This window comes from Rhyacophila brunnea, unplaced genomic scaffold, assembly GCF_057557595.1.
Source record: "Rhyacophila brunnea isolate RB1 unplaced genomic scaffold, BYU_Rbru_1.0 scaffold_41, whole genome shotgun sequence".
In the NCBI taxonomy this organism is placed as follows: domain Eukaryota; kingdom Metazoa; phylum Arthropoda; class Insecta; order Trichoptera; family Rhyacophilidae; genus Rhyacophila; species Rhyacophila brunnea.
Window position 1 is genome coordinate 436,967 of NW_028233078.1, and position 10,504 is coordinate 447,470.

The following is a 10,504-nucleotide window of genomic DNA, read 5'->3' on the forward strand; positions in this document are numbered from 1 at the left end:
GAATAAACCATCTGACAAATTTTCATTAAAATATTTTTATGTTTTATGGATACTACTAGCATGTTTATATTTAGTTTTCGAATCAACTTGGTTGTGATGATATTTTAGACAATTAAAAATGGGCCTATCCTGTTATCCACTTGCTATATCTTGGATTTTTTAAAAAGAAGGAACAATACATGTTTGAATAAAATAGCTAGCCTTTTATAAGAGATTATACTATGGTTTTTTATCCGTTAGAAATGTATTTCTTATAGTATAATAAGAAATGATAAATAATTTTTTATGTCATATTAATCTGTTAAAAATGAAATGAAATTTTATAATGCCCTTGAATTATAAAATCTTCTATTTTTTATTTGAGATTATAAATCATTTTTTTTGTACTATATTCATGACATATTATTATAATTCCCTTGAATTATAAAATCACACATTTTTTTATGTTATATAAATCTGTTAAAAATGAAATTAAATTTTATGATGCTCTTGAATTATAAAATCACATATTTTTTATTTTATATAAATCTGTTAAAAATGAAATGAAATTTTATGATGCCCTTGAATTGCAAAATCACATATTTTTCATGTTATATATAAATCTGTTAAAAATGAAATGAAATTTTATGATGCCCTTGAATTATAAAATGGTTTTCGTATAATATAGCCTTGATTTTCTTTTAAATTAACCTTGAATCGAAATTTGATTTAATTTTGAGGTATTTACTTATATATTGTCATAGAACCCCTGAAACCCCTTTTCAATGTCATTTTTGAGACCATCAAGCACATCTCTTATTTTTTCTTCTTTACCCTTACAAAACTTCATACCTACGAGTCTTGCAAATAGTGAAGCCGTGTCTTTTTTAATTTTATCCCATTGCATTCCTTTAACGTCTTCAATCAGAGATTTAGAATTTTCGAAGTAGATGATTATATTTGCTAGCATGAGTCTAGTTTTGGTGAAAGATGAAAATCTGTCGTATGCGCTATACCCGTTTTGTTGCATAAAGTCTTCTTTAATAAGCTTTGCGATGTCGAGGACGAGTTTGTCCATTTCGCTTAGAGAATTTCTTCCGACCAGTTGTACGATTTCCGATATATCTTCATCGAGTTGTAAAATTTCTTTTGTGATTGTTCTGTTGTGTGTGAATGATTTATCTACTGAATCGTAAAAATTTTCGAGGCTTTTATAATATTTTGAGTATGAAAGAGACCAGTTTATACTTGGAAAGTGTTTTCTTTGGGCTAGTTTTTTGTCGAGGCCCCAAAATACTTGTACTATTCCGAGGGTAGCTGAAGTGACTGGGCATGAGAAGTCTCCACCTGGTGGGCTTACAGCTCCTACTATTGTGACACTTCCGATTAAACCTTTCAGTTTTTTGTCCTTTTTATCTTTTTTTGATATTGAGTATTCGGTGTTAATACTTTGATCTTTAGATTTTATATCATTTTCATCATTCAAATTGGCGTTATTCAATGTTTTTATAATTCTTAGATTAGAATCGGTGTTATTCATCGAATTTATAATAGAATCGGTGTTATTCGTTGTTTTAGAGTCTTTTTCGCTTTCTTCAAATAAAGTTTCGGATTTTTTTCTTGGATCTTCCCCACTTAAATTACCATAGGCTGAATCATCTTCTTCCATATCGTTTTCTTTAAGAACAGCATATTTTGTTCCAAGGCATTGAACAAGCCCTGCTCTTTCATAGAAATGGGCCAATTTAGCGCCTAAATATGCTGGATACCCAGAATCTGCTGGCATTTCAGCAAGTCTTCCGCTGATTTCTCTTAATGCTTCTGCCCATCTTGATGTTGAATCAGCAAGCATAGTTACGTGCATTCCTTGATCACGAAGATATTCAGCTATGGTTATTCCTGTATATATGCTTGCTTCTCGAGCAGCCACTGGCATATTCGATGTATTTGCTACTAAAATTGTTCTTTGCATGATTGAAATACCATCATCTTCATTGGGACTCTTTTCAGATAGATTACTATTTACAGATTCCTCTTTTTTTTCAAGGTCAAGATTGCTCAACTGTTTGTCAATATTATTTTTTGATGAAAGGCTATTGTCTAACATCATTCCCTTTTCAATTTTCAGGGTAGGAAATTCCATAAGAACTTCACTCATTTCATTTCCTCTTTCACCACACCCAACATAAACAATAGCATCACTATTTGAATATTTTGATAATGATTGCGAGATAACTGTTTTTCCACACCCAAAAGCACCAGGAATAGCAGTTGTACCTCCTTGGACACAAGGAAAAAGAGAATCCAGTACTCTTTGTCCCGTGAATAATGGAGTAGTCGGTTTCATTTTTTTAACAACTGGTCTCGGAATACGAACGGGCCATCTATGATACAAAAAATATTCAACACAAGCACTATTAGAATTAGCCTTATATTGTAGCCTAAGTTTACATCCATTTACTGACCCACAATCAGTATTAACTGTACAGGGCGTGGAATCACAAACCTCTGTACTTCCACATTTATCAACAGCAACATTTATTGCAACACTAACATCCCTGACCCAATCCTTTTCTTTCACTAAGACACCTTCGAAAGTATCATAAACACAATCAACAACTTCCCCACTAAGAACATAAATAACATCGTTCAAAGTATACCATCCATCACAAACTGCCCATACAAGATACCCCGATTTTCCTGGTGGTACCTGTATCTTTAAAGTAATAAGATCATTTTCAACAACCTCCCCAACTATATCACCACCTTCAAGATATGCTCGTGGCAATAAATTCTTGCTACGTGTAAAATAATACTTCTTGGTTCGACTCAGTGGCGGTATATTGATTCCTCGTGGAATATATATACTATTGGTTATCTCATTAATGTCCTTCAATGGTCTTTGCGTTCCATCAAATATATTCCCGAAAAGACCTGGACCAAGTTCTACACAAAGAGAATTATGGGTTCGCATAACAGGATCTCCCACTCTAAGACCAGACGTATCTTCATATACTTGGATTGTTGCATACGTCCCGTTTATTCGTATAACTTCACCGGTAAGTTGGAGATGTCCAACATGAACTAGCTCGTACATCGCAGCTGTTGCTAAATTACAAGCAACAACCACGGGCCCACTCACGGAATGTACTTGGCCTGATTCTTCTAATGTCATTTTATAGGGTTCCTGTTGTAAAATGTATTTAGCATGTTTTATTATTTATGAGGTAATAATTAAATAGTTGACATGATACAATATTAACCAATTGATATTTCGGTTAAGATGCGCATGCATTTTATCCTGTATAGGAATATATTTTTTGAAACTTGACGCAGAGAATCTGGCTTATTAAATTACATAAAATCTAAAAAATACATGATTTATTATTTATCTATATTTATATTGTGTTTTATTCATACATTATTTTAATGCTCAAATATTTTTAAAAGCATATTCAAGATAAATAAATATGCGTTACTATTGCTATTTATTTACGTTTTATATTAATTTTATTCATACATTATTTTAATGCTCAAATATTTTTAAAAGCATATTCAAGATAAATAAATATGCGTTACTATTATTATTTATTTAAGTTTTATATTAATTTTATTACACAAATATTTTTAAAAGCATATTCAAGATAAATAAATATGCGTTACTATTATTATTTATTTAAGTTTTATATTAATTTTATTACACAAATATTTTTAAAAGCATATTCAAGATAAATAAATATGCGTTACTATTATTATTTATTTAAGTTTTATATTAATTTTATTACACAAATATTTTTAAAAGCATATTCAAGATAAATAAATATGCGTTACTATTATTATTTATTTAAGTTTTATATTAATTTTATTACACAAATATTTTTAAAAGCATATTCAAGATAAATAAATATGCGTTACTATTATTATTTATTTAAGTTTTATATTAATTTTATTACACAAATATTTTTAAAAGCATATTCAAGATAAATAAATATGCGTTACTATTATTATTTATTTAAGTTTTATATTTATTTTATTACACAAATATTTTTAAAAGCATATTCAAGATAAATAAATATGCGTTACTATTATTATTTATTTAAGTTTTATATTAATTTTATTACACAAATATTTTTAAAAGCATATTCAAGATAAATAAATATGCGTTACTATTATTATTTATTTAAGTTTTATATTTATTTTATTACACAAATATTTTTAAAAGCATATTCAGGATAAATAAATATCCGTTACTATTATTATTTATCTAAATTTTATATTTATTTTATTACACAAAAGTTTTTAAAAGCATATTCAGGATAAATAAATATCCGTTACTATTGCTATTTATTTAAGTTTTATATTAATTTTATTCGTATATTATTTTAGTACTCAAATATTTTTAAAAGTGTATTTAGGATAAACACTGCGCTTGAATTAAAACAAAAAGAGAGTTTATTGTGTGAAATACAACAAAAAATACTACATCAAAAACTCTTCATGTTCATAAAAATCCAACGCTTGAAATATTAGGATCCTCAAAGTGGCTACAATATGGAAATATCAGACCATTAGAAGAGGCGAGATTCTGCTTTATTCATGATAGAAACGTATTCTTTGGAGATAGATCAAGGTGCTCGCACTGTAACGACATAATTAAAACTTCGACCACTTAGCAAGCTGATGTAAAAAAATGCTTGGTCATGACTATACAAGAAGACACAACGAGATTGTAAGATGTCTTCACTTTATGTTGGTAAGAAAATACAATTTCAAAAAAACCAAAAAAATCCGCAGACACTCTGTACAAGAAATAATGGAAAACGAATTCGCAGAGATCAAAGTAGATACAAGAATTAAAACAGACATCAAGTTATCGAATGACAGATCTGATATTTTTGTATATGACAAAAAGAAGAACTGCATCACTCTGATCGAAATTGGCGTGACAAGTATTGACAACATAAACATAGTTGAAAACGTAAAAGATTGTAAAATATGTCTGCTAGCACCTGAACTATCATTAATATACAAATGCAAGACAAAAATTATTCCATATGTTATAACATGGAACGGTGTGGTGACACGATATCATAGAAGGTACCTGAAGGAACTAGATGTCACGAACCAGGTTGAGGCATATATTCAAACCTTGGGATTGAGAAAAACACTTGAATTAATAGGTCTCGAAAGAAGGAGGGGTATTGAAGAAGACTATGGAGAGGAGAAGATAGCCGAAAGTATAAATACGCTGTGTGTACAGAGAATCAAGCAAGCTGTGCCTGAGAACAAAAACTAAAATTACAACTATAAATATAGCCCTTAAATAAAAAATACTCATAGGATAAACAAATATCCGTTGCTATTATTATTTATTTAAGTTTCATATTAATTTATTCATACATTATTTTAATACTCAAATATTTTTAAAAGTATATTCAAGATAAACAAATATGCGTTATTATTATTATTTTAAGTTTTATATTAATTTTATTCATATATTATTTATTAGATTTGTAATTGATTTATTGGTTCAAGACGCTTACACCTTAATCCTAAAACGATTCGGAAGAATGCCGAGATCTGGCTGACAAGAGTTTGTAAGAATGTACCATGGTAAATCTTAATGTATTATATGCATGACCCAAAGCAGTAAATATCACTAGAGATAATAATGGGAACAAAAGATAAGTCCGCAAGTTTAAATAAATATATATGAAAAGAGGGAAAATAAGCACCGATATGATCAGATTCAAAACATTCTAAGAATTAATAAACTTTAAAATTGCAAAAAAAACGTTCTTAAGAGTTCTAGCGGACTTGGCAACTATTGACATAATAGAATTCCCAAGAACCAGAAAAGTTCTTATATAAAGATTAAATGAAATAATAAGTGGACTAAATATTGCGATCAATATGCACATCACAACCCACCTTCCACAAAACATGTGTGAGATAGCCCGAAATTTACAGGCTGTTCAAAAAAGTTATAGAAATTAACATAAAACCAGCCGCAGAAGGTTTAAATTATGTTAAAATAAAGAAAGACAAAATGCAATGCTACAATAAAATTTAAAAAATTTATGAAGTCTTACGCTTGGAATACCTCAAGACTTCAAGATATAAATGTTGAGTTTTTAGGAAGATTATGCAACAACACAACAAAATACTCGACAAAAAGATTGGTATTCTAGAATTGATTAGTAAGAATAACGATAAGATATGAATATTAAAAAAGATAATACAGCAATACAAAAAACATAGTTTACAAAAACAAATTGTTACTTCTAAGTCAACAAAAGACAATTCTACAGACAACAAAAAACCAGATATACAAGCCGAAAAGAAAAATATTATAAACTTTTGGTCAAAAATGGGAACAAAACGCAAAAATAAGACTAAATTTGATGATTACTTGCTCAAAAATGCAGTCGAAAATACACCTGGTATGTTTTCATCAAAGAAAACGAGTTCATTCATATATTAATTATCTACTAATATGAAAATCGCGGGATGTGATGGTATATATAAATTCTTTATAAAGAAAATTATAATTTGATTTTATCTTATTCGAGATATTATAGCATTATGCTTAGAAAATAAAGAGGTAAAAAATTGGTTTTGTTCCAGTATTACATGCTTAATACCAGAATAAACAGCCTTAGATGGTTCGAAATTCGGGCCCTTTTAATGCATGTCAAACTTTTATAAATTAACAACTTAAACAGCCACAATGATATTCCAGAACGATGCTAAATCTCGAAGCAAAAATTCGGAAATCCAACTTGAAACAGTCAGAAGAGTACAGGGTGCTAAAGAACAGGTAATGATAAACGTTACAATAAAATGCAAAACAACACCGAACTAAACGTAACATGATTTAATATACGAAAAAAAGTTTGACTCGATCGATCATAAGTATCTTTTGAACAGCTTATTAAACCTTAACATATAAGAATAAATGATTGGTTTCATAACTTTATTAATATAAATTTGGTACTTATAATGAAGTCAGAACAATGAAGAAAATTTTTGACTAAGGAATTATTTAAGGTTACAGTTTATCCCCACTGCTATTTGTTTTATGCATGGAAAAAACAATGACGTAGATTAAACAAAAAAATATCCATCTGTAGCAAGTAAAACTAGACAAGAGAATTCACACACAAATATTTTCTTTTCATTAACGACTTAAAGTATATTAAAATCAATTTTTAATGAAGTAACTTTATTTTTCAAAAGCATTAAGATGGAAATAAACATGTCATAGTCTGCTACTAACTACGATAACAGCAAAGATATTGCAACATTGATAGAAGGAAAAGATTGAAGTAAGTATCTAGGAGTATTAGAAGATTCCAAATCAAGAACAAAATACGAAACAATCATAAAATTATGAAAAGAAATGTTGAAACGGGTCATAACCTCATACAAAACTTCACTTAACAGTAAAAAATTGATTAAGACAATTATGAATATGCAATATCATTAATCAACTGATACGTAGGGTTATTAAAGGCAGTAGACTTTAAAAAGCTAGATGATGACATTAGGAGAATATTGATTGAAATGGAATACAAATGCAACCATTCAAATAAGAATGAATTGGCCTCAAAAGAAACAAACTAGGGCGCGGTCTTAAAAAAAGAATTTAAATTTAGAAAGAATGCACTTTCAGCTGCTAAAATCAAGAAGTATAAAATCCCCGAGTACGGAAGCTTTGCTGAAATTTGAAAAAGACAACCAATGCACCTGGCCATAAAAAATGATATATTGAAGACAAAATAGGAAAAATAAACCTAGATGTTTCAGACTCGAATTAAAGCAAAAAGAGAGTTTATTGTGTAAAATAAAAACAAAAAATCTTCAATATGCATGATAATATAACTCTATAAATACTAGGATCATCGAATTTGTTACTGTACGAAAATAGAAGAACTTCAGAAGAGGCTAGAATCTCATCTGTTAGGATAGAAATATTTTATTAGGTACAAGAGGAATATGTCCGCATTGTAACGACTCTTTTAAAACTGTCTATCGATTGGCAAGCTGTTGTGTAAAAAAAGCTTGACCATGACTAATCAAGAGAAAATAACGATATAATACGGTATCTTCACTTAATTCTAAATAGAAAATAAAATTCGAAAAAAGTCCGTAGAGACACAGTACAAGAAATAATAGGAAATGAAACTAAGGAGATCAAAGTAGATACAAGATTTTAAACAGATATAAAATTATTATACAACAACCAGATATTTTTATTATGATAAAAAGAAGAACTGTATCTTCTCATAGAAATTAGTTTAACTAGTAATGAAAACAGAAAAATAGTTGAATAAAAAAATTGAGAAATTATGACCTGCTAGCATCCTAACTGTCATTAATATACAAGTGCAACACAAAGATTGCCCCACATGCTATAAATTGGAACGGTATGGTATTATACTATCATAAAAGGTACATGAAAGAACTCAAAGCAATTAACCAGATTGAGGCATATATACAAATCTTGGTATTGAGAAAAAGACTTGAATTAATAAGTCTTAAACGGAGCAGAGACATTAAGAAGACTTCAGAGAGGATAAAATAAGAAAATATTAATACACTGTGCGCACGAGATATTAAGCAAGTTTTTTCTATGTGAAACACAAAAATTATAACAAATAATTTAGCCCTAAAATGAATAAATTTATAAATTTTATATCGATATATGATCTTGTATTTTAAATATGTTAAAAAAAAATTATGATTATAGCCCGATTTAATAATATTTAGATCATATGCCGCACCATATTTAATATTTAATAATTTTTGAAATTACCAGGATTCATCTTATTTATCCACAATCCTGTTCTTAAAAAAATTTTTTAAGTTTTTTATATTCACAATTGAGAAAGAACCTTTTACCCAAGAGGCTTACACTTCGATCCTAAAAAATCATATCGAGGCATATATACAACCCTTGAATTAATAGGCCTCGAAAGTTGAGAGGTATTGAAGAAGACTTTGGAGATGAGAAGATAACAGGAAGTATAAATACGCTGAGCGCGCATGGAATCTAGCAAGGTGTGCTCGATAACAAAAACTAAAATCATAACTATAAATTTAGCCCATAAATAAAAAATACATATATATTCACAATTTATTTTATTATTTAATAATTTACAAAAATAAAGGCCACAATATTTTAATAAAATTAAATTTCGAAGGTAATTTATAAAATTATGAATAATAAGTAACTTGGTTTTAATTCGAGTCTAATTTATTGGGCACATATGTTTTCCCTACATATATTTAAATGTTGTTAATTTCGTTATCATGTGCGTTAATATGTAAATAACAAGAATGTTAAAAAATCAAACTATTTAATAAAATTAAAAGCATTAAATAGCACATTAAAGTGGTGTAAAGGATATTTATATTTAGATTAAAATCCTGAATCGCCTCTAACGATCTATAAGTTTATATCAATAGCAGTGAAAATTAAAAGTAAAAAAATATAAAGCGAAATTTTTGAGGTATGCTGAATCTACTCAGAACCAAAAATATCTTCAACTTATGTCTCTTATTAATATTTATATCTGAGATTAATTTTAAAAATCGTATTTTTTCTCGTCATAAAACTGTTAATACCTTTATTGTAATATATAATTGATCACACGCATATTTTAAATTATTTATTTTATATCTTTTTAATAGAAAATAGATTTCTTATTTATATATTTATTTAAGGGCTAATTTTTCTTTTAACTTTCGATGTTTGCTTGCGAAAAACTTTAGATTGCTCTATAATCTTTTCGTGCACATCATCTATAAAGTCTTTCTCAATATATTTTCTGCGCTCAAGACTTAGCTTTTGCGTTTTTTTTCTAAATACTATTGTTGTGCATATTATCCGCTTACGTTGGCATCCCCAATTACTTAATATACGAATTTGGTATTTTGTGACAATACCATCCCATTTTATGACATATGCTACCATGATTTGCTGGTTATATATATATTTCAATAATCAAACAAAGTTTTTTTTGCTTTAGAAAAAGATTCATATTTTATTATTACAGCATATCTATGATTTATAGAAAAGGTTGTCCTATATAATTATAAAATCTTATTAGTCTATAATGGAAAACGACACCAAAAGTAGTTTGTTGAGAGAGTTGATGCAGAAGGTGGTTTTGTCGGAGTACAGAAAAGAAGTATGTCAATCTAAAAACGCCTATATAGAAAATCAACGCGAGTTTTCTTTCAACCGAGATCATTTTAAGAATTAATTAGAATTATTAAAATACGTCGGTTTTCTTACCAACTGACATCATTTTAAGAACTATTAAAATACATTGGTTTTCTTACCAACTGACATCATTTTAAGAATTAATTAGAACTATTAATAAGCTGAGAAATTGGTTCAAAAAAAATCGACGGTTTATAAAATGTTTTAAGCATTAAGCATAGTGTTAATTACATAATTAAGTGGTTTGGTGTGGAAAAAAAGACATTTAAAAAATCAATTTACGATTCTGGGCGG

The 10,504-nt window shown here is 28.3% G+C and overlaps 1 pseudogene; it reads right to left on the reverse strand.

Moving 5' to 3' along the window:
* Positions 1–727: 727 nt before the first annotated feature.
* LOC147066668 (uncharacterized) lies at positions 728–1,981 on the reverse strand (annotated as a pseudogene).
* Between the last annotated feature and the right edge of the window lie 8,523 nt (positions 1,982–10,504).